This window comes from Lissotriton vulgaris, chromosome 7 (assembly GCF_964263255.1).
Source record: "Lissotriton vulgaris chromosome 7, aLisVul1.2, whole genome shotgun sequence".
Taxonomy (NCBI): Eukaryota; Metazoa; Chordata; class Amphibia; order Caudata; family Salamandridae; genus Lissotriton; species Lissotriton vulgaris.
This window is the reverse complement of record NC_141695.1, coordinates 718,829,554-718,855,394: the sequence shown is the minus strand read 5'-3', so window position 1 is coordinate 718,855,394 and position 25,841 is coordinate 718,829,554. Positions and strand designations below refer to the sequence as shown.

The 25,841-nt window shown below is 42.3% G+C and overlaps 1 protein-coding gene across 4 annotated transcripts in view; it reads right to left on the bottom strand.

The window, feature by feature from the left end:
- Positions 1-25,841, bottom strand: part of ARSG (arylsulfatase G) — a 2,325,381-nt gene that overhangs the window by 1,568,503 nt on the left and 731,037 nt on the right. For all 4 annotated transcript variants that reach the window (XM_086930959.1, XM_086930958.1, XM_086930961.1 and 1 more), the window contains one exon: positions 11,869-11,931. The gene's annotated coding sequence lies outside the window, so the exon portion shown is untranslated. The remainder of the gene's footprint in view (positions 1-11,868; positions 11,932-25,841) is intronic.

The window sequence follows — 25,841 nt, the reverse complement described above, 5'->3', positions numbered from 1 at the left end:
CAATGCTTGAACATTCAATATCAATAAGAACCAATATGCTATGGATGTCACCTTTCTTGGATTCTCTGGATCTACAAGAGCTGTCCCCCATCATCAGGAACTAAACCAAAGATAAAGAAGCAATGAAAATAACATACTTATACAGTTCCATGTGCCTCATCCTCAAAGGGAAAAGCAAACATCCCTGAATATTATAGAGCCTATAAGACCACATCACCAACTGGGAAAAACTTAAAGAAGTTCAAGCCATGTCAACCGGGTAAAAGTGAAATAGACTTCCTGCTTTTCTGAAACAAAATGAAGAGTATGTCAAAAACTCTGTTTGCTCCCTTTTTTCCGTTTCTATTTTTTATTTTTATTTTGAATCCAATGGCATTAGATCTAATGCCTGGTGTGCTTTGTTTCTAATCTATCAATGCACATACAATAATGTGTTATTATTTTCATGCAATATTTCATGTGCTATTTAATTCAATTGTTCATTGAATGATATTTAATGCTATGTTTTATTCATTAGCTTCATGCAGTATTTTAATCCATTAATTTATATATATGTTAAGAACTTATTATGCCTTTTATGATGTAATACATGTCTTTTAAATATAACTATTTTGACCAACTGTCCGGGGCTATCAAACACTATGCCTGGGTAACCGTTAAAACCTATTCTGCTTTTATTGTATGCTTGCCTGCAAACTCTTTTATCTCTTTTTATCAGTGTGTGAAATGTACACATATAGAAATGGAAGCATCATGTCTGTCTCCTAGCTAGGCTGACATTTTCGTTGTTTATGTCATGATCGCTTTTAATATTACAGTAGAGGCAAAAAAAAGAATAATCAATATTTGAATCAAGATGACGCACAATCAGCATACTTATTTTGTCTGGTTGGCATGTTAGTGTTTTCAAACTAAGAAATAAGAGTTCAAAATCAGCTATCAGGGGCTTTAAAAGCCTCTATTCATTAGGCTATAGTGGCACGATGGAACCATCAAGACAGAGGTCGCTATGGTTTGCAGCACCAGTCGGGGTTGCTCCAAGGCTATTAGAGCACCACAAAGAAGTGACCTTCGACCAGGTATAGCTTATCATTCCTGAGCAAGGTCTGTGATAGAAAATAGCTCAACAGCTATTTATCACTAGGAAAGGTATGCTGTGTTATCCATATTAAGATTTATAGGATTGCTATTTTATGCTTCTGCTAAATGTTTAGCATTGTGCCTATTAGTAGTGATAGGGTGTTAGGATGCCAGGAACTTGCTAACCAATGTTATCAATATTCATACTGTTTATTCATGTTCACATTCTGTGTGATTATATTTTATGCACTAGACTTGGATTTTAGAAAATAAACATTTTGAAGTTTTATGCTATGTTTTCAGTGCTATATTGAGTGTGTTATTCATTTACAAATGAAGGTTTGACGTTCTGATGTGTCTCTGAACTTACCTAGAGGGTAACTAGAAAAAAAACCTGCACATTTTTGCTTAGGGTGATGTGTAAGTAAGTAATACATTGTTATTGTTCAGTTAATAAAAACAAACAATATGTCGCTTTTATACACTTTTCACGCATAATATCACTGTTAGACAACTTTATAAAATCACTATTAAAATAAGGGATCGTCCCATGTTAAAAGCACTTAATTCATCAAGGTAAAAAGAAACCACCTAAAAGATCTACTGGTAAAGTGCATTTACAAGAACCATAATCCACCTACTATTTCTGATTTGCCTAAAGTGCCCAATTTCCTCTATTGATTACTAATCATGCTACACTCTGTGAGTAATCACATTCAGTTCTATGGTGTGGCCTGAAGGGAGTCTTAACCAGCTTAGGCGTTAAATAAAGTGAGCTTACCACATATAAAGTTTTTAAGTGCAATGTGCCTTTTGTAAAATCATCTCTTGCCATGACGATGCGAAGCCCTAATTATTTCACGATATTCCAGATAATCATATAATAAGGACACAAATGAGCTCCTACAGTGTTTGTCTGCCCTTCCAGGCAGGTTGTTCCTAAATTATTAGGAGAATTGGATAATAAAAGTAAACACCCTTTGCTATGTACATTTAGCTCTGCAATGTCTATGAATTTTAAGAATCCTCCAGTAAATTGTAAATCTTCTCCCTGCAGGCCAGGTATTACTGCTTGGTGGCGTGCATGTATATGTAAAATCCTTTGTCTGAACAGTCTTCTATGTTCCACTGTTAAGGCCGGGCAACTACAAATTATATGGAAAATATCTTTTCTGTTGAGACGACATGACGTCAGGGGGGTGTGTACTGGTCACAGTAACTGGATTTCTAATTTGTTCTGGTGCATTGAACTAAGACCTTGCACCAGAGGGTGAGAAATCCAACCCCTGTGGCTTTTGAGGGGGATGGGCCGTTACAATGGTAAAGCCATGTGCCAATATTTAAAACAGCCGGTGGGACTTCCTAACAAGGATAGGAAGAAAAACTCCCTCAAAGCCTCCTCCACCCCCAGCCGACAGCACCACTAATCTCGAAAAGGCGGTCAGAAATTTAAATGCATGGATCAACACATGCAGCAATAATGTCGCCGCCCTTAACCCGTTAACCGTGGCGGTAATTCCGCCGCGGTGCGGGCGTTTCCGTGCGCGGGCGGGGCCGCGTCGGCCATTGGCCGACGGACGCACTGGGGAGGTAGTGCTGCCGTCGGCCAATGGCCGACGGCAGCAAGGAAAGGGTTAAATTCACAAAAACCAGCAGATCCCCAAACACCACCGTTGGTTCACACCAGAGTTCAAGTCCCACAAGCCCTCCCTTAAGCAAGTTGAGAAAATCTGGCGATCCACCAAAACAAACATAGACCGGGACAATTTTAAAATAAATCTGAACAGGTACCACCACCATCTCAAAACCACAAAAAAATGCCCATCGCCAGGACACCAGCTCAAACCAAGGGAAGGAGTTATTCTGCATCATCAAAGAATTCTTCAACCCCACAGCAACCGAGAACACAGTCACTCCATCGCAGGAGTTCTGCAACACCCTTGGGGTGGAGTAACAATAGCCCCCTCCGGCTGGAGCCCTGAGCTCCAGAGGGCCCCCTCCAGCACTGTGCAGGGGCGGTGTGCCCCTAGCCTGAGAGCTCCTGACACGTGATAGAAATTGTAAACATCTAACTGCAAGCCATCAATCTGTCATAGGCTTCAGCAGACAGCAAATATTTTCACTACATACCGAGCCTTCAAACACGACATCAAGCAAAACAAGAAATCACCTATTTCAAGTCTTAAAGGAAAACCATAGCTGCCGACTAAGTAATATTTTAATTTGTACCTATTGCGAACCTTTAACAAGAAACTAAGGTGGGTCAAATCAAGTAAAAGCAATGTTGGGTGTAAATCTTATATGTGTTGAATTTGCTTTCTCTGCCTTTTTTAAATTATTTAATCTTTTTAATATATTTAGAAAGCTTTCCTGAACTAGAATGGCCTCACAGCGCTAACACACCAGGAATAAATGCCGAAAACGCTGTCAAATGACGAACAGTGGTTTAATAAAGTACGAATGGTGTAACACCCTTATGAAGTCCAGATAGTTCTAGAATTTCCTTCGCTCGAGAGGTATGTTGTTCCACGATCTAAAGGCAACATGTCTGAAGGGCCCTCACTCATTAGTTTTGTTCTTGAGTAAGTCAAAGAGAATCAACTGAGCATTGATTAATGCACCATATATTTTAAAGCATACGTTGAACATTTGTTGTCTGTATTGATTCCGACCTGACTGGATCTGAAGCGTTGGGGGGGGGGGGGGGCATCTCCATGTACTTTGCAACTTTGCAGGGAGGCCCCCTCGAATTTTGTTATGCCACTGCACCCTTGCAGACTTCTTCTACACCCAAATCGCTACAATCTATGAAAACTTCGACTCCCAACCCCAATACCCCAACTCAGCAGACTCGAGCGTGCACTAAACAAATGGGAACCTCTCTCCGCTATCACAACCAAAACCATCATAGGCTTCATCCACTCTGGAGCCACCAAGGACACCTGCCCCCAGCACATGTTTAGCATTGGAAACATCACCATCAGTAAGGAACTCACCACAATCATTAACACAGCCACCTCTTCAGTCTCCTTTCCCGAAGGCTGAAAACACGCAGAGATTAAACTGCTCCTCAAAAAAACATCTGCAGACCCCCACAGACGTAAATATTACCAGCCCATCTCCCAACTGCCTAGAGAAAGCAATAAACCTCCAAATAACTGCCCACATGGAGAAGGACAACCTTCTTGAACCCTCCCAATCCGGATTCCGCTTAAACCACAACACAAGACTGCCTGATCACTCCCACAAATGATATCTGGACCCTCCTTGATAAGGGAGAGCCTACGCCCTGATCCTCCTTGATCTCTCCATTCCAGTCAACATAGTCTCCCAACACACCCTCCTGCAAAGTCTCCACCAAACGGGGATCCGAGGGAAAGCTTTCAAATGGATCTCTTCCTTCCTCTCCGGTCGTGCCCACAGCATTTCCCTCCCTCCTTTCACCTCAGGACCAAAGAACATCATCTGCAGTTTCCCACAAAGATCCTCTCTAAGGCCAATGCTCTTCAACACAGACATGGCATCTCTGGCTACCCTGGGTCAGATCCCACCACATTTTCTATGCGGATGACACCTAGCTCATCATCTTACTCTCCTCAGGCCCGACCAACACCAAAGCCAACTTCTACAGGTGCATGACCAGCATCGCCAGCTGGATACACAGTAGTTGCCTCGAACTAAACTAAGACAAAACTGATATTCTCATCTTTGGTAACAGCAAAACTCTATGGGACGACTCCTGGTGGCCAAAGCAGGTCAGCCCGCTAGCCGTACCCACAGAGCACGCAAGAAACTGTGGAATAATTCTCAACAGCAAGCTCTCCATGAGGTAACAGATCAACGCTGTCTCTTCTGCCTGCTTCCGCACCCTGCACCTGCTCAGAAAAATCGAAAATCTTCAAATGGATTCCCTTCTACACCAGGCGCACTGTGGCCCAGGCCTCTATGTGGGAATCACTGCCCAACTACTCAAAAGACTCCAGACCCTCCAAAACGCAACAGCCTCTCCCAAAGTGGGCCCACATCTCCCCTCACGTAAAAACCTTATTCTGGCTCCCTGTCAGCAACCGATGCCAGGACAAACCGCTCACCCACGTCTACAAGGCCCTACACTACAAGCTCTTGGTGCGGTCTACATAAGCTGCAAATGTATTTGTATACATTTTAAAAAGCCCTGAACTTTGTACCCACTTTAGGGCTTTTTGATGATGTTAAAATCTTTACTCTGTATTTTCATGAATGCAATGGTTTTGCTCTTGGAGTGCTGGTGAAAGATCATGGTGATAGGCTATTATTTTTTGACTTTGTACCAAGTCTCGTCTGGGCTCCCTCCATGTCTCCGATCTGTAGCTGCTGCCTATCTCGTAGAAGCCTCTGAAAATATTACATTTAGAACAACTCTGTCTGTAGCCCATACTTTTGTTGCTCTTCTCTTTGCCACCGAACTTCAACACCTTCTTACTGCCAAATTATCTAAATATGAAATACTACTGTCTGCTTCTCATGATATCCTTGTTTGCTGTCCTATCTTGAACCAGCATCTTTAATTCCCACCCATGAGGAGGGAGAAACCATTATTGTCATTTTGTAATCAAATGTGCAACTAAGCCCCATACTGGCAGATGCATCAAAGTTATGTTTTGCGAGTCCTTAATAGCGAATTTTAAGGAATCGCTATTAAAGACTCGCAAAACGGGATGCATGTAGGAATCGCAATGTTATTAGCGATTCCTACATACTCCTTATTAGGGATTCGGTAATAGCTAATCGCTAATAAGGAATGGCTTTCCCATTCATTCCTAAAGGCCCGTAGGAATGAATGGGAAAGCCATTCCGTATTAGCGATTAGCTATTACCGAATCGCTAATGTTCCGCTATTTCAAGGGTGCCAGGGTGTCCAAAGGACACCCTGTTGCACCCCTGAAATGGACCTGTGCACAAATGTTACACACACACATGCCCTAAGGGCATGTGTGTGCGCAACATGTAACTTTGAAAAATGCACAAAAGTGCATTTTTCAAAGTTTTAGCAAATTACCACGAAGTTCAACTTCATGGTAATTTGCTCCCCCTATTAGCGAAATCGCTATTTTTTTGGGTTTCATGCATTGCATTTAAGGAATCTCATTTTGGGATTCCTTAAATGCAAGAGCAACTTAAGGAATCGCTATTTAGAGATTCCTTAAATTGCGATTTCTGCATTTGGGATGATGCATCCCAAATGCTAAAATACCGGGAGCAAACGGTCAGATTCTGAGAATCTGCCCGTTTACTCCCGGTATTTTCTTTGATGCTGATTTAACAGATACTCCAATGCCAAACCGGGAACTAAGGTATTTTGTGAATAGTTCATGTCTCAGAAATGATGAAGGTGCTCTTGTTGCAGGTTATGCTGTGTGAACTGTAAATCAAACTGGTGAAAGCTGCCACCTGCCCAATGTTAAATCTGCCCAGGTTTCTGTACTGGTTGCACTCGTGCCTATATCCTGACTGAGAAAATGGTTGTAACTGCATACACTGTATGTGTTTTGAGTGACCCATGACTTTGGGCTCCTCTGGCTGTAAAGAAGATTTTTTAGGTCTCGCCTACACAGCACGCATGCGCTTCATAGAAGATGTTTAGACGTCGTTCAGCTCTTTTTCGAAGCACATACTCGTGCTTATAGTGGAATCCACCTTGCGGGAGCGAGCAGGAGCGCCACAAGCATGAGTATGTGCTTCAAAAAAGAGCAGGCTGCGCGCGCACACACACATGCACGTACGCACCACTTCCGGGCCAGCAGACGCATGCGTGCGCCTCTCTCCTCGCCCACTCACTTGCTCCGCCCTCTCCGTCTCCTTTTTGCCTCTCCATTAACGCGTCAGTCCCATCCCCCAATCCCTGTCTCCACGTTCTCTCTCCTCTCAAGCAAATCTTTCTTTCTCTTCCCATAGTTTCACTTCCCCTCTCCATTTCTGACCCCATCACCTCTCGGGCCCTCTCTCTAAATTTGCCCTCCGAAGCTCTCACTCTTTCTGTTCACCCTCTTCCTCTCTGTCTCTCCCCACATGCCTCTCACTCCTGCCTTCCTGCTATTCTGTTTCTCACCCAGACTCTGTCTTCCTTCTATCCGTATTCACCTCACTATGTCTACCGCACTCTCTCCCGCCCTCTTCTCCTGCCATCAACTCTCTCCCGCTCTCTCAATCCCTCTCTCCCTTCCGTCTTCATTTGCTTTTCTCTCTCGCTTTCTTTCGCTCTACCTCTATTTATTTATTTCTCTTTCTCAGGCTCTCTCCTCCGTCTTCATCTCCGTGTCTTTTTCCCACTTCCATGACCATAATTTGTTTTATTTATTTTTATTTAGACTTTATTGCAACAAACCCTAAACTTGTCTACAATAATATTTACGCTTTAAGAGAAGCGACAAATAAACGGGAATCTGCGGTAAAATGCTCTCACGGAGCCTTGATAAACAATGTCACATCAGACTGAGAAAAACTGGTTCTTCCCTGCCGGGCTTTCCATTGCGTCCCCCCCTCAGCCTCGGTGTCGTTGGTGGGGTACTTACTGGGGCAGTAAGACAGCTGATCCACTCACATCTCTCCGCTTTTAAAGTGCCTCGTCTTAAACTGGCTGCCAAGATAGCTCAGTGGGCTGCCTGCCGCAACCGGATATGTACTTCTAACCTGCAAGTGAACTTTACATCGAAGTATGGCTGACTCTGCAGGTCATGCTTCCAACGTCGACACAATGTACAGTTTTATGAACACAACCCTTTCAAAATAGGCATTAAAAATCAATAAACACTGAAAGAATGCATTAATTAAATACATATTACAATTTTAATGGAAAAGTGTAAAAAGAAATTAACCCCAAACAAGCTTTCACAAGCACTTTAAGAATACAAAACTCTCATGACTGCGCCACAGACTTATTATTAAAGCTATTTTTTTTAATTAATCTTACCCTTCAAGCATTATTCTAAAATCTTTGTGTGCCAATTTCTTTAAGAAAAATATAGTGTATAGAAAATGCTTTAATTTAATAAAATACAATTTTTATTTCTGAACATAGCCAAATACAAGACTGTGAAACATGAAACAAGCATTGGCATAGCCAAATAGGTCTTGCCTTTGGGACCTTCTAAGTGTTTAGTTATCCAGCACAATATACTTGGTGCAACAACATCAACTGTCGCATGGCTAAACACTTATAAGGTACAAAAGGCGAGACCTTCTAAGTGTTTAGTTATCCAGCACAATATACTTGGTGCAACAACATCAACTGTCGCATGGCTAAACACTTATAAGGTACAAAAGGCGAGAACTATTGGCTATGCCAATGCTTGTTTACATCTGCTGGTATCCCTTTTGAAAATGGTATATATATATATATATATATATATATATATATATATATATATATATATATATATATATATAATTTTGTTTTTGCATAATTTATGCGTCACTCTATGCCTGAAATGGTTTTGTTTTGACTATATATATATATATAACCTACTGGCGGTCGCCAGTAGGTAGTTATAGTTAGGACCTATTTTCCATAGGAAATCCGCAACATTCTATTTGGAATAGCTTTGGCGCTGGTTGATGAATCTTTGCAAAATTTTCAAAACTAATGGCTATCTCCATTCCGCTCTTTTCCTGAAAGTTTCGGGATGATTCGTGAAGCGGGGGCTGAGAAAAAAGGGGGGTCCCAAAACGTGTTTTCCCCATGCAATTTTCGATAGGACCTTTATTCACAGCTACAGGCCCGAACTGCTGAAAGGAATTATGCCAAATTTAGCAGAGATGTAGTCCTCAGTTCAGACTAGTGCCTTTTGCTTAAATGGTTTCAATCTGTTCATTAGTTCCTGCGAAAATTACGGTTAAAAGCATATATATATCTATGGGCACGGTGGATCCGCAGACTATGAGCGCACCGTGAGTATATCATAAGCGCACCTTTCAGATCACGCGCTGAATGCTAATTTTCTGTCAAGTGGTTGTCAACATTCGAAGCCAGGAACTGTTGGCAGCCATTTTGTGCCTCGGTAGAAGTCAGTGGAACAAGTGTGCAAAACGTAGAAAGGGGGCAGGGTTGAAATGGTTTGACCCTCTAGACCTGCATAGGGGGTCCCAGAAGGATCCCAGGGACCACAAATTTAAAACAACTTTTTTTTTTTAACGGCAAGTGGCGTAAGGTGCGCCGACTCTGCCGTAAAATAAAGAAAGAAAGAAAATGGAGCTTATTAAATAAGTAGCCCCCGGGGGGCCAAATCCCAGGGGCAAAATTATTAATTTGTACGGGGGCCCATAGGGGCCCCCCAACCCCGGGGATCGTCACCCTCCAGCTACAAAAAACAATGGTTGGGGGGCTCCAAGCTCCCCAAAGCCCCGGGGACCACAACCCTCGGGGCTTTATGTAGTGTGGGAGGGGGACTGCGTGGCCCCCCTCCTGGAGCGCTCGATGTCATCCCAGGGGGCAAATTGTTTTTTCTTGTGGGAAGGTCGGCTCCTGCAGTGTCCCGGGGTGCCCATCACACCCTCCCATAGCAAGGAAATCTGTTCTCTCTTTCAAAATCTAAACCAGATTGCTTTTTCTACATGGGGAGCAGCATGTGAATAGCTCCCCATGTGTGCATGTTAGTGCGCACCAGGGTGCCGCACTGAGCGCCACACTGGTGCGCGACTTCTAATTTTACCATAAAAAATAGACCCTATTAGTAATTTCTAATATCCGCGTGGACCACATCCCCCGGGGCTTATATCAAATTCTGGAGACCGTGGGGGAAGCCAAAATGCCCCCATGGTCCCAGCCGGCTTCGGGAGCCCGCATTGCTTTTCCACATGGGGAGATGCTAACTTGCATGTGAAAAAGCTATCTGGTTTGGATTTTGAAAGTGAGAACAGATTTCAATGCTCTGTCTTTCAAAATGCAAACCAAGTTTGCTATGGGAGGGCGGGAGCCGTGAAACTCCTGCCCTCTCATAGCAAACAGCAGTGTCCCGGGGGCAGGCACCACGGGACACTGCAGGAGCCGGCCCTGGGGGGTGGAGGTACCCAGTGCCCTCGAGGGCTCCAGGCGGAAGGCCACGCAGCCTCCCTCCCACAATACACAAAGCCCCGGGAGTGGTTGTTCCCGGGGCTTGAGTGGGGTCGTTGAGGCCCCTCCACTTCTAATTTTGCAGGGTGGAGGGCCATGGAGCCCCCCCCAAACATTTATTTTATAGCCCCGGGGGGTGGCTCCCACTCTTGCATAGCAAACAGCAATGTTGAGAAAATCTTCCGGTAAGATAACAAAGGATTTTGAAGTCCATTTTTGGCATTTTTGTTGTAGTTTGCAGCCGTAAAAGTGGCGACAATTTTAACTCCATCTTTGTAAATATGCCACTAAGTTTTGTAATGTCGACAATCTCGTCTCCCATTTAAATAGGCACGAAGTATTTATTAAAGTGCATTGTGAATCGTGAAGCAACACTAATTCTGATCGATAAAGAATTGAATGAGTTGCGTACTTCTTTTGCTCGTAATGTGCATAGGGGCAGATTTAAAAGTTCATTGCGTTACTATTGCATCACTTTTAAGATGGGATAAGTGATGCGAAAGTGGCGCAAAAGGGTTGTAAATCCGGCAAACAGTGTTCTGTTTTACTTTGCTTTTCTTTCTGTTATGTAGAGGATCCTGGGTAAATATAACGGTTTCTGTACAGCCAGTACTTTTCAATCCTACCCCCAAACTGGTTACTGCCTGTTACCATAGTAACAGTTCATGGAACATTCAAGTGAGCACAGAGGTTAGAAGTTCACCACACTATGTTGCTAATCGAACCAGTTACTGTGCTGGAGTTTTAAAAGTTTTCCATAGGAACCTTTAGTCGTAGCTATAGACTCTGGTAAAGAGCTGGTAAAGAGCCTCAGTATTATACTTCTAGGTATAAATATAATTTCTATTTTTAAATGTTTTCTAACGGTATTATTATCACACTAAATAATAGTGAAATGTTGTCAGAAAAAGAAGACGTATATACTTTTTTATTGAAACAACAATAAATAACTGGAACCGTAACTTAAAGATAACAATGTCATGAATAACTACAAACATAACTTTAACAAAACAATTTAATAAACAAAATGTGATATGAACTCCAATAGAAGTAGTGTAAGTAATCTGCAAAATAAGAATGAGAATAAGTGTTCAAAATTAGATCGATATGACTAAATGAGGTCAAATATTACAAGTTAAGGTAATACTTGGAAATATTTTTTAATTTGCACATCTGGAGTGTGCTTGATACATTCCACTTCTCTTATAGGCCCGCGTTCAAGAGGTGTCTGTACGGAAATGCCTATTGCGTCAGATTTTCAGTATGGACCAACAAGTCTTTAAAATGATTCAGAGATGAGACAGAATTAGGTGAGAGATCACGTCATTATGTAGGACAATATTCTTTGGGGCTTATTTACAAGCCCTCTGCGCTACTTTTGGGTTTGTTTTCTCATGATAAAAGTGACGGAAATGTGGTGCAAGGGGCTTGTAAATAAGCCTCTTTATTTCTAACACATTTAATCGGAGGCATTGTGTATCTAGGCCGCTCTGCTTACCTTGTGTAAACACTGACCAACAGAGTTCACAACTTGAACTCAGCTTTAGTTCTACACTGGAGAGTAATAAATTCAGCCTTGATTTTTATATCGGCAGAGTGAACAGCACTGTCCATAACTTTAAAAGGGAAAGAGAAACAATGTGAGAGAGAGAAAGTTATAGATTGAGAAGTTAATACTGGAGAAAATATTCGTAGCTCACCTATTGACTTCGTTGTGTGTCCAAGCACGTGCTGATTCATAGTGCACCCTCCAGTTTAGTGATCTGAAAGATAGTATATAGAGTTAGTAATAGCATAGTACATACAACTGCACAAGTATATGTTTGCTTTATTTATTTGTACACTAAGGATAATGCATTTCATCAACTTCCACCGTAAAGAGGTGTATGAGTGCTGTTTTTCTTCCAAAGATGTATACTCATGCACTCCCACTGCATAGCGGTGAGTTCTCAATATTGCGTACCTAGACTGTTGCATCCCATTGACTCGCAGAGTCCGGAGGCGAGTGCTTTTTCTTGAAAACACAGAGGCAGATTTACAAGCTCCTTGCGCCACTTTTCCCATGTTAAAAGTGAAACAAAAGTGGCGCATTGAACTTGTAAATCTGCCCCTCAGACTTTTGTAACCTCTCTATTCTCACAGCTCGGAGGTAATTGTACATTCCTACCCAGTGAAGCTGCTGCACACTACCCACTCTCTCCGTCCACAGATGACTTGTCGTTGTTTCGGAAACATGCTTATTCGCTCACCTTGCAACTCTACCTTACAAAAAACAAGACTAAATTTCACGCTGTTCGTAGTATAGATTGAAAGCTCAATTCAAAATGTGAGCCCTGCTGTCCGAAGGCAGAAATATCGACAAATGATTTTTGTTACTTATTTTAACAAAATCAGAACACCTACATTACAATTGTCTCTGCATTAAATAAATCAAGATTGAATTCCCTACTGTTCGTAGTATACATGCAAAGTTGCCTTAAAGTTCTGAACCCTGCTGTCCTCAGTGTAGATTGAAGGCAGTAGTCGACACAAACATCGATGAATGCTATTTTGTCACAGTTAACAGAATCTGAGGACACAGTACAATTGTCTCTGCCTTAAAGAAATCGAGACTGAATTCAATGTTGTCTGTAGTGCTAATGCACCACTGGTATCAAGTCATAAACTCTGTTGATCGCAGTGTACATTTGAAAACTGTACTCAGTACAATCATTGAGGAATGTTTTTTGTGGAATCCTTTAACAAAAGTGTCTCTGCCTTACATATATCAAGGATAACTTGAATGCTGTCCATAGTGTAGATGAAAAGCTGAATTCAAGTTGTGAACCCTGCTGTTCGCAATGTAGATCTTAGGTTGCACTGCATAATCTGTAATGTACTCCATACATTGACTGTTGCATACGAGACTTATGAACTGGTATCAAGTGGTGAACTCTGTTGATCGCAGTGTACATTTGAAGGCAGTACTCAGTACAGTCATTGAGGAATATTTTTGTCGCATCATTTAACAAAATTGTCTCTGCCTTATATAAATCAAGGCTAACTTGAATGCTGTTCGTAGTGTAGATGGAGAGCTGAATTCAAGTTGTGAACCCTGTTGTACACAGTGTGGATTAAAGGCAGTAGTTGGCACAGACATCAAGGAATGTTTTTGTCACTTATTTAAACAAAATCTGAACACATACAGTAAAATTGTCTCTGCATTAAATAAATCAAGGCTGAATTTCTTACTGTTGATAGTTTAACAAAATATGAGGTCGAGACTGAATTCAATGTTGTCTGTAGTGCTTCTGCAGCACTGGTATCAAGTTGTAAACTGACCGCACTGTAGATCGAAGGCAGAAGTCTTATAGTATCCTCATTTCCTCTCTTGCGAAGTTTAAGGGATGTTTTGTCTGAAGATGTCTCCTCATACATGCTGTTCCACAAGAGTATTTTTTTGTAGGGTCACCCCTGCACAGGACCGCCTTGCAGATTTTTAAAGGGACTTTGGTGGCATTAACCTTCTTCTGCATCGGAGGAAAAGTAAAAAAGTTCCAGACAATTGATGTATAGCTCTCTGGAAGGGGAGGTTCAGGCACAAATTCTTCATTTCCAGAGTGTTCTGAATTAGAAGATGCTTCATTAGTAGCTATTTCTCCAACTTTGCTGAGGAACAGGTGTGCAAAATTGAAAAAAGAGCGGATCTTGCTAGTAAATGTCTTCTCAGAAAGGTCTAACAAGAGTGATTGAAATGGGTGAGGTACTTCAATACTTACAATAGAAAGTGTAATGAACCAATCAAATCTCTTTTTTTCTGGTCACATGGTGTCTGCGCACGGTACGCACACGCAGGTGGCACCTATCTCGCACCGAGCGTGACTTCGCGAAATTGCATTTAAAAGAAATGTAACTTTATTGAAAGTTAAAGAACATTATTTTTACAATTAGCTCTGATAATGTCTTGTCTTAATATTTATATGAAATACATATATATAGGTTTTTGAACATTAAAATTTTTTGCTGGAGTCCCACAGCTATCGCGGCCCTGGCATATGACATCCCGTGCAACCGCGCGACCGTCACGTCGCGTAATACGTACATCTCGCGGATGCGCCACAAGTTGTGTACCAGTCGCATTATGGCCGGGTTCGGAAAGTCAAACTCGTTGCACACCGTACGTGGACCCTACACTTAAATCCTAAAATGGTGGATGTGTTCCACGCAGCGAACAAGAAGGGTGCGCTTTGGGTGCGCGACTGTAAAAAAAAAAAGAAAAATATAAGTATATTTAAAAGAATATAAAATATTAAAATATATATTTTTTTATTTTAAAAATATGTGTAGAGTAATTTAAAACAAATATATATAATAAGTAGATTTAAAAAATGTACTTAAAGAATATAAAAAATATAGAGAAAAACAAGAATAGGGAGGGAGAGGAGGGAGTGGATTCTGTCTCCCCTAGTAATTCTATTAAACAAAAAGGAATCCACTCGTACAGTGGTAGTGGTCCCTACATTGGTGGGGAGCACACAGTGTTGTTTAAATACCCCTCACACACCAACAGGCCCCTTGGTGTCATGCTTCATCATCGGGGTCTTCGCACCCCTCTACGGGATGCGGCGTGCTGCGACTCACGACTACGTAGGAGCACTTGAAGTGGACTATGTGTTGGTGTGTGTGAAGGGAATAAATGTGAGTGGTGGGGTGAAAGACAGTGATAGTTAAAAGATACCTGGCTCGTAGGAGAAAAAAATAAAAAGTTTTTATTAAGCCCTTGGCTGGTATCGTTAAAAAGTGCAGTGTCAGGTTGTTTATACTAGTTAGGGTACATCAACCTCTCTAGTGCGTCAATATGTTTCGGAGTGTCAAGGACTCCTTCTTCAGGACGGGAATGTGCACTATTATCCCCACCTTACTCACATGTATGTAGATGTCAAAGTGTGCTCTACAAAAATAAAATAGGTGAAATGTACCTATTTGTGTTAGATTAAATACAGTCAGTTGCGCCCAATTGGCGTTGTTAATACAGAACCTGTGAATTAATAAAAACATCATGAACTATACCATTAAATTATGATATTGAGAAAAACCTGTGTAGGTACAAAGGAGGGTGATGAAGAACCAAAAATAAGGCTCAAAACCCTGTAAAAGAAAAGGACATAGACACACATATAGACTAGGACACACACAGATTTGATATGGTCGCCATTAGAATCCCTGTGATGGAATAGTGGGAAAAAAACACATTATATAGTACATATAGTTCTTACTTCTACTCCCTTTACACGCGCGCAGGACCGGACCTGTTTTCCGGGTCCAGGTCCTTCTTTGGGCTTTTTCCGATTTCTATTAAGCACTAATTGGAGCAATTACTACCACTATATAAGGCATTTGTCCAATACGACTCGACATAACGTCGGAGCCGCGTTGAGGGGATGACAGCCTACCACTTTTGGCAGTAACCGTGAGTTGAGACCTTGGAACATGGAGAAACCTATTTTCTCACAAACAGCGTTTTAGATTCTAAATCCATGCTGTCCCCTTCTCTTTTGACATCCTCTTAGGTTGCTACATTGAGCAAGGAGACAACAGAACCCCCTATACTACGCCTAGGCTCATGAGGCTAGTTAGCCTTAGTCCAGAAGTAAGAACTATATGTTTTGAGCCTTATTTTTGGTTCTTCATCACCCTCCTGTGTACCTACACAGGTTTTTCTCAATATCATAATTTAATGGTATAGTTCATGATGTTTTTATTCATTCACCGGTTCTGTATTAACAACGCCAATTGGGCGCAACGGACTGTATTTAATATAATACAAATAGGTACATTTCACCTATTTTATTTTTGTAGAGCACACTTTGACATCTACATACATGTGAGTAAGGTGGGGATAATAGTGCACATCCCCGTCCGGAAGAAGGAGTCCTTGACACTCCGAAACATGTCGACGCACTAGAGAGGTTGATGTACCCTAACTAGTATAAACAACCTCACACTGCACTTTTTAACGATACCAGCAGAGGGCTTAATAAAAACGTTTTATTTTTTTCTCCTACGAGCCAGGTATCTTTTAACTATCACTGTCTTTCACCCCACCACTCACATTTATTCCCTTCACACACACCAACACATAGTCCACTTCAAGTGCTCCTACGTAGTCGTGAGGCGCAGCACGCCGCATCCCGTAGAGGGGTGCGAAGACCCCGATGATCAAGCATGACACCAAGGGGCCTGTTGGTGTGTGAGGGGTATTTAAACAACACTGTGTGCTCCCCACCAATGTAGGGACCACTACCACTGTATGAGTGGATTCCTTTTTGTTTAATATAAAAAATATAGAACAAGAAATACATTTACAAATTATCATTTCAAAAACCTTACAAATTCATTGAAAAAAACACAGGTTTCAGACATGTCATAGTTAGGAACTAGCATTTAAAAAACCTTTCAAATTCACTGAAAAAACCATAGGTTTGAGGCTCGTTATAGTTAGGGATTATCATTTTTAAAAAACATAGAAATTCACTGAAAAAACCATAGGTTTCAGGGGTGTTATAGTTAGCTGGACGTTTCACTCATACAAAACCATTGAAATTTCTTCGTTATAGTTAGTTGTACTAACTGTAACACTGCACTTATCACCCCAAGTTGCAGGCAAAGTGGAGAGAAATAATGGTACACTCAAAAACTATATAGTGAAAATATGTTCTGAAACACAATTAAAACGGGCTGATGCTTGGCCCCTAGCTCTGTGGTCCATGAGGCCCGTACCAACTCAGAAAATAAAGCTAAATCTGTATATATGTCCTGAAACACAATTAAGCTGCCTTACCGGAGTGTGGAACAGAAGTCTACCGTTCCCTCAAGCCCAGTGACTGACTCTAAACCCGGGTTCATTAGAGGAAGGTTGCTATGTAACCTCAATTGTGAGGCACCTAGCAGGTGCTGCTCATCACCTTTGGTATGGCGTTGTGGATCACCTTCTCTTATGCAAGTGTGAGGCACATCCCTGAGACACTTGCCCTTAAAGTGCTTGCTTCTAGATGTGCTTCAAGGAGCAGAAAGGCCCACTTCCAGAAGCTGTTGTAGCTACTTTGCAGCTTGCCAATGGGTCAGAACTCCAGTACCCACCCTTCACATCTATCGCCCCTCATTGTTACCACTGCCATATGAGGTAAGCATAGGTATCCTGGACACTGGATCGCTCTGTGGGTCTGGCCTGCAATTTTTACTACTGCCCTCAGTATCTGGTTTCTTTTTGGGATATATCATTGCTGTGGAGTTAATAGTTAAAGACACCCAACTGTACCACTACTGTCCGAGCAGAGCTGCCACTCTCTGTATGAAAATAACTTGTCAGATATTCAGGAATTGAAGAATGAACATTTTCGAAATTGAAACTGCAGTTAGTCTTGCATAACACTATAGGTCCTGATTGAATCGAGTGTGTGCATCATTCTACGTGCTTGTAGTTAAAAAGGCATTGGTCTAGCTTATCCGTTTGATACACTCAGAGGATGAGAGATGACAATATGGACTTTAAATTTAAATTGTTCAACTGTAAACAACTGTTTTCTTTTGTAGATAGTTCACCTCCCAGTGAAAATTAGGCTTCGACTGCTAATATACTATGAAAATGCCAATCCATATAGATAACTTAACGTGTGCTTATATTTTTTATTAATCAATGATGACTATCTGCAAAAACTGTTTGTTATGATTCACTAAATTAATCCAGACAGTGAGGATGTGGTTGTAATATATGGTATGGCTGTGCGGTCTTACCATGGAATAGACTTGCCAAAACTGCTGTGGCTCCAGTTAGGCTCATTTGTACAACCTTAACCTCAACCCTGGTAGCTATGGCTTCGAACAGCAAGGCTTGAGCAAATAAACTAGTGTAAAGCTTTAACAGTAGAAAACAATGAAATAAGAAAGCCATGCAGCACAAAATAGGACACCAATTTATAAAAATAGGTTATATTTGTATCCATTGTTACAGTCCAAGATGAGCATACAGATTTTTCAAGAAATCTTTATTTTTGATCCAACAGTAACAAACATTGGCAGCCGTAAAGATTGGAAACTTTTGAAAAGTTTGCAAAAGTTAATTTGGCTACTTAAGCCTGGCTTGGGTGACCAATTCAGACAGGAAGATCGTGTGGGGGCCAATGGTGGTAGATTTGGAGATTTACTATGCCACCAGAACCTTTTCCAGTCCAGTTGCAAACTTTACAGCACGACTGCTTCAATTTTTAATGGAGTGGTCCTGATGGTTTAGATGCAGAGGACGAATGTAATCTAGTAATTACAGCTCTGTAAGTATGAGACCTGCACACCTGTTTCGTGAATTGTATTCAAATCCTAAAACTAGTTTCAACAAATGAGGGAGCAACCCTGCTGAGGGTTTTGCCCAACACACTGTGTAAAAACTGCACTGTCGAGGCCTGGAGACATCCAGGTCAGCAAGGTGCTCAACCTAATGTCCCTAGGGTTTTGAAGAACCGGGTTTTTAGAACCCAGCAGCGCCAGGGGCACGCTTAAAGTCTTCGGGTTCACCTGTCTTAGAATACCGAGACACAGGATACTTCTCGGTGACGTCAAAGATCAAATTTATTGGCTGCAACCAGGAACAGAAGTCTACGAAGTACGACAAAAGTAGGTTTGTCAGAGACTGCTCAATTTTTGTAGAGCGAGACATCGTTTTTTATGCTAAAAATCACATTCCGGACCAACACCCACTATTTACAGTTTGTCCAATCATAGGGAACATTGCAAAAGGTATCGCATAACGACAAACCCACTTTTCAGTTGTCCAGCCCATCATCAAATACACGGGAAAGCCTAACATTCTTTCACGAACAGGCCGGAAAAACCCATAATAAAAGACCACAACCCATATCATACATAGACCATAAAAGAAGGAACAGAAACAGATGAGAAGTAGGATAAGGGGTGTGTGCGTGTGCAATAAACTCAACAATGTCCTGTACTTTGATCTTTAATCTCGATCAGCTACCGGGCAAGGAACTAGCTTAACAAGGTCAGCTTCAGGCAACGGGGTCAGTTCACTCAGGTCATTCAGAAGTCAGCTAACATGCACGTGTACTAAAGACTCGTTCGGCCGTAGTCATCACCCTATGTGAGGGCAACCACAACATGGCTGCCATGCACAAAATGGAACCCAAGGGTTCAGAACGAAATCCCTAAATACGTAGTGAATCCATCGGTCTAACATGGCGAAAACACTCGTACTTGCCGCACTCACTACTTACAGTTCGCTACTATCAAATTCGTAACGAAACCATGACCTTTATAAAACGGGTTCAAAATTCACGGAACCTCAGACCCTCCTTTTGCCCTTACATAGGCAATAACCTAAACTCACGTCAATCTGAATCCAGGTCTATATTCATCAGATCATCAAGATGTTGCCGGAGCATAATCCTATTACTTAGTAACTCTCTCGAGACAGGTCTCCTTGCACACGTAGTAGCACAAAGGCCACATATAGCAGGAGCACACTGTACACAAAGACAGAACAGGAAAAGAATAGCTAAAGCCATCCCAATGATCATCAGAATCTTCCATCCCCAGGTGGATAACAATCCCCAAAACCATCCCATCAACGACCAATCTCCTTCGTCCACATGTACAGACTTGGAGATCTTATGTAGCTTGGAAATGGCCTGGTACACTGTAGGAGCATTGTCTGGAATGAAAACGCAGCAGCTCGATTGAATCAATTTACATACTCCTCCTCTATCTGTAAGTATGACGTCTAACGCCACACGATTCTGCAACGTCATAAGACGATCCGATTGGAGCTCAGCAGTCAAGTTACTAAGGGCACCGGCAGTCTCAACTATGGTGGACTCAACCACTCTCGTCAATTGCCGTATGTTCCTACTATTAACCATAGGTCCCCAAAACGGCAGGAAACCCTTAAGAAAATCTCCCAATTCTTGTCCTGCAGTATCTTCCTTACTGAAGACACCTCTAACTACTCTCGTTCTGTGGTAATCTGCGGCTGCAGTATACTTAGGGGGCAACAGATACGAAACATAACATGTTCCCGAAAAATCAGGGGGCAACCATGTATATGCTCTATCATAGCAAACAAAATACGTACCCTTAGCTGCTAAAAACGGTGGGGAAGTCTGGGACGTAAAAACATACGTCTCAGTACAAACACTCTTCCCTAACTGAGCTCTCTGATTCTTGCCATTACCTTGCAGACAAAAATGACCACGATGGGGTACGATCCAAATCGGGGATGAACTTTTCTCTTGCGGCTTTTCATTCAGACTAACACCATATCCAGTCACGTTCCATCCGATATAAGCTAGGGTCTCATCTTTAGGAATAGTCTCATAGGAATCAATACCTCTAATCATATCCACTATTCCCTTCACTAGAGCACTATTACTTAGACTATCTTTCATAGAACGCAGGGGGTAAACTTCATGGGCATAAATAAACATCGTCCTGTATGCCCATACAGATCCATTGTAGCTAAATGGCAGAACCAAATAAGGAATACCCTTATCCGTAGTATGAGGCATAAGACCACACACCCAGCAATTAGTGGTGTTCACTACTAACTGATGCTGATGCAGAAGTTGCACAAAGGAATTATTAACGAATTCTGATCTTCTAATAGATTCAGGTAAAGGATGAAAAGAATGCGAAGAATTAGTAGTAGGAAAAGACATAGGTTGTGTGGTGGGTGCAAACGTCACTTGGAAAGAGAAAACAACATATCCCACCAAAACCATCGTCATGCTAAGTAGCATTAAAAGACATGTTATCATAAAACATTTGCTATTCATCAATCTACACATTTTTCTCTTAAAATTCATTTCTACAACAGCTCTCTCGAGCTCAAAAAACTCCATCCTCTAACCGTGCTGTTCGCAGCAGTTGGTTCTCTTTGCTCAGGTGTACATCTGTAAGTCCAGGGAACGCCCTAGAACAAGCCAGAACCGTCGACCTTGTGTCTACACGGCTGTACACTCCAAGGCTTTATACCACGACCCTTCAGCTGAACACGGATGGCGGTTCGAAAAAGAAAAATAGGTCAAAACAGCTTTTTGGATGAGAGAGCGTAGTTTCTAAAATAGAAAGAAATTACTTTATTTGTCCATTGTTTCTTTGCCGCAAATTATAGCGGTCTACCAGGCAATGTCTGATCTCGAAACAACAACTCAGGCTTACTGGTGTCCAGTCTCAAAGAAGGAGACACAGCTGCTTGCAAAATATTGTCGTCCTCACGCTCAGAGCTTGTCCCAACCAAAGGTGCATCACTGAATGGAACGAATCTTGGCACAGTCTCAGTCTCTGAATCACCAACACCCTCTTGGACCCACTGGTCATACGGCAGATGTAAAGATACCCTCTTACAATGTACGCTGTGGATCCAGTTCTTCTTGCCGTGAACTCTCACTGCGGTACGCATCGACAAGAGGACCTGGAAAGGTCCAGTCCAGCGGGGCTAATCATTCTTTGTCCGCTGAAAGTTGCGCACCAACACCCACGAACCAGGATCAATGGCGTGTCCTGGATCTTCAGATGCTTGTGGAAGTGTATTGTAAACCTGTTGGTGTACGACACGCAATTTAGCCGTCAGGTCATACAAATAGTCAATCAACACAGGATGTTCAATCTCGCTAAACTTTGTCGGCCTCGGCACTCCCCACACATTTGCTGGGCGACCAAACACTATCTCATAGGGACTAAGGCCTACTCGGGAATGCACTGTAGTTCTAGTTGACAAAAGTGCCAATGGCAAAGCATCGGGCTATTGGAGACCAGAGCTCGCCTGAATCTTGGTTAACTTCAGCTTCAGAGTGCCATTGTAGCATTCAACTAAGCCAGCTGATTGGGGATGATTTGCAGCATGAAATTTCTGCCTAATGCCCAAACCTTCACACACTCGCTTCATGACTTTACCCACAAATTCACTTCCGTTATCACTCCACACTATCAATCCAAATCTAGGGAAAAATTCCTTGAGTAGGGCTTTCGCTGTGGACAAGGCAGTATCTCGAAAAGGCACAAACAACTACAAGGATGTATTTCAAATTATTGCATCTCTCCATGTGTATGAAATCCAATTGCAGCAGCTCGAACGGATACGTCGGAGGCGCAAAGTGACCAGCTGGAGTTGGAGTTCCCTTGCCAGGATTATACATCAGACAAACCATACAATTCTTGACCAGATTCTCCACACACTTAGGAATCCCAGCATTCTGCCATACTGGAGCCAACATCTTACAAATCACTTTCGCACTAATGTGAGCCATTCCATGCGCCATCGTAACCACTGCAAGCACATACGCATCAGGTAACAACCATCGCTGATGTTCCGACAACTCAATCCAACAACCAGTCGAATCCAATTTTCCCGTACTCTCTCTCCATACACTCAATTCTTTCTCCGTAGCTTCAGCCTGAATTAACTTCACACTCTCTATCGTATCCTCACACATTCCTTTATCCAGAACCCATCTCGCTGGACCCGCAACATACATTCGACTCGTCACATCTTTCGCCGCTTCTTTCGCAACTTCATCCGCAAACGCATTACCACGACCAACGTCATCGGTAACCTTCTTATGTGCACTGCATTTCACGATCGCAACTTGCGTCGGCAACGTAAGTGACTCAAGAAGCTCTTTCACCAACTGACCATGCTGAATCTTCGTACCATGAGAAGTAAGAAATCCATGCTCTTTCCACAAACGCCTGAAGCTATGGGCAACACCAAAGCATCCTGGCTATCGGTATACACAGTCACTCTCTTTCCTTTCGACAACACACACGCTCTTGTCAGTGCAATCAACTCTGCTGCTTGAGCTGAATTTTGTGGGACACGTGCAGCTTCAACAATCGTATGCAAAGTCGTAACCGCATATGCTGCAGTCGTATCACCATTCGGAAGCTTAAAGCATGAACCATCTACCCATAAGGTACCATCAGACTTCACAAGAGGAGTATCTTTCAAATCAATTCTACCCTTCGTTTCTTCCTCTGTCCTAAGGAAGCAATGATGCTGTTCCAGAACATCTGTCTCTACAGAAATCGGCAACAACGTAGCTGGATTTAACGTTTTACATCGCTTTATATGCACATGACTCGCCAAAAGTGTCAACTCGTAACCAGACAATCGAGCACTAGTCAAGTGCTGTGTTTTAGTCCTGTTTAATAAAGTCGCTGCCGGCCTGTGTGTTTAAAGGTTGTAGGCACACAAGCTGTGTAACCCTCCTTTTTTCACAATAAAGGTCTTACAAAAAAAAAAAAAAAAAAAAAAAATAAAGTATCCACTGCATGTGGATCCATCACAATCAACGTATTATCCATCACCAAACCAGCAGACTGTCGAATAGAAATAGCCGCTCCCGCTGTAGCTCTCAAACAACTCGGCAATGCTCTGGCTACCGGATCCAAAGTCGACGAGAAATACGCACATGGACGCTGCTTATCGCCAAACTGCTGTGTCAGGACTGACAATGCACATCTCTCTCTCTCGTGGACATAGAGTGTAAAAGGCTTACTATAGTCGGGAGTACCAAACACCGGAGCCGAACACAATGCTTTACGTAATTCAGAAAAACTTTTCTGACATTCATCAGACCAAGGAAGAGGATTCGGAGTATCCTTAAGAGTAAGTGCTAACAGAGGTTTCGCAAGTAGAGAAAAGTTCGGAATCCATTGCCTACAGTACGAAGTAATACCCAAGAAAGCACGCACTTCTCTCTGTGTGGTTGGCACATTCATTTTCGCAATCGCTTGAATTCGTTCTGGGGTCAACCTTCTTCGCTCCTTCGATAAGAGATGACCTAAGTTGGTCACTTCTTGTCGACAATACTGCAACTTCGAAGGTGACACTTTATGATGAAGGTCAGACAAATGTTGCAACAAAGAAAGAGTAGCTTCTTTACAAATCTCCTCATCATCAGCAGCAACTAAAAAATTGTCTACATACTGAATAAGAGCAGCATCATCAGGTAAAACAATCGTATCAAGCTGTGTTTTCAAAGCCTGACTATAGATGGATGGACTTTCACAATAGCCTTGAGGAGCGCGCTTAAACCGTAAGCTTCGCCCTCCTAAAGAGATGCCAAAAATATCTCTACTCTCCTCGGCAATCGGGATACTGAAGAAAGCATTCTTCAGATCAATCACCGAAAACCAGGCAGCTGAAGCAGGAATCATAGTCAGCAAAGCAGTAATATCCGGAACAACAGGAAACTGTGGCACAACAATCTTGTTCACTTCGCGAAGATCGATCACAAAACTATACACAGGAGGCTGAGAAGAATCAGGCAAAACCGGACTATTGCACACATTACCTCTCATCTCTTCTATCACATCTTTCTCAATCAGATCATAGATGATCGCTAAAAGCTCTCTTTCACCATCAGTAGAGATCCTGTATTGGGGAATATGTGGCAATCTAGCATTCGCTTTCAGAGTCACAACATATGGTGGAATCTCCAAAAGACCCACGTCATTAGGACCAGTTGCCCAAAGAGTATGAGGGAAAGAACGCAATTCCAATGGAAACCGATCTTTAGACAAATACATCGGAGAGATCACTCTCTTACCCAATGTAAGCTGTACTCCTGAAGGAGAACAATGCAATGTCACATACAATCTTTTCAACAAATCCAAACCCAACAAATTCTCACCACAACCTGTCATCAGAATGAGGGGTGCTTCCAATTCACAAGGACCAACAGAAAGAGACAAAGGACTAGAAACTGGATTACGAACTGGGGCGCCAGAAAATCCTACCGAAATATTCGTCAAGCCAGACAAAGGTGCGCCAGGGAGTTTAGAGTGCATGACAGAACTCTTCGCTGCACCAGTATCCAACATAAAAGGCTCTGACACACCTGATGTAATCACTTCAACATTAGGTCCACTCTGATCTACTGGAACTGACACTACTCCCTCTCTTTGTCTATGGCTGTCCTAGCAATCATTACCGTCAGCATTCTCACTCTCAACATAGTAATCATCAGCATAATACTGAGTCGACTGACCGGACCCAACATTCTGTTGGTCAAAACAATTCATAGAATTCTGTGGAGGAAAGTAGTGTGCATTCTGGGGGAACACACCACGTCCTCTACCTCTAGGAGCTTGCTGAACACCTCGACCTCTCACACCAGACACACCATTCGCACGCTGTAACAGAACCGGACAACTATTCTTGAAGTGCCCTTCTTCTTTACAATACGCACACTGATTAGGGCCTACAGGAACACGCTGCTGAAAAGACTCGGGCCTTTGTGATCCTCTCTGAAACTGCTGAGGTTGCTGAAACTCACGCCATTATAATGAGGCGGATACGCCTGTTGCAAAAGAACCTTCGTCTTTAAATCTTTAGTCTTTTTCTCTGCTTTCTCTTTCTCATCCTTATCTCTATTCTCGTAATAGTGTGCAGTAGCCAATATCTGGGCCGACGAAGAAACAGCCCATGAACTCTCTGAATCTTTCAACTTATTGCACAACTCGGGAAGCAAATTATGAACAAACTTATCTACGAACAACCTTTGGCCACCTTCCGTACTCATATCTTGACCACTGTGATCGATAAACGTCTCTTCAAACCTAGTGAAGAAATCAGACACACTTTCATCTTTCTTCTGCTTGCATGCAGACAACTTATCCCAAT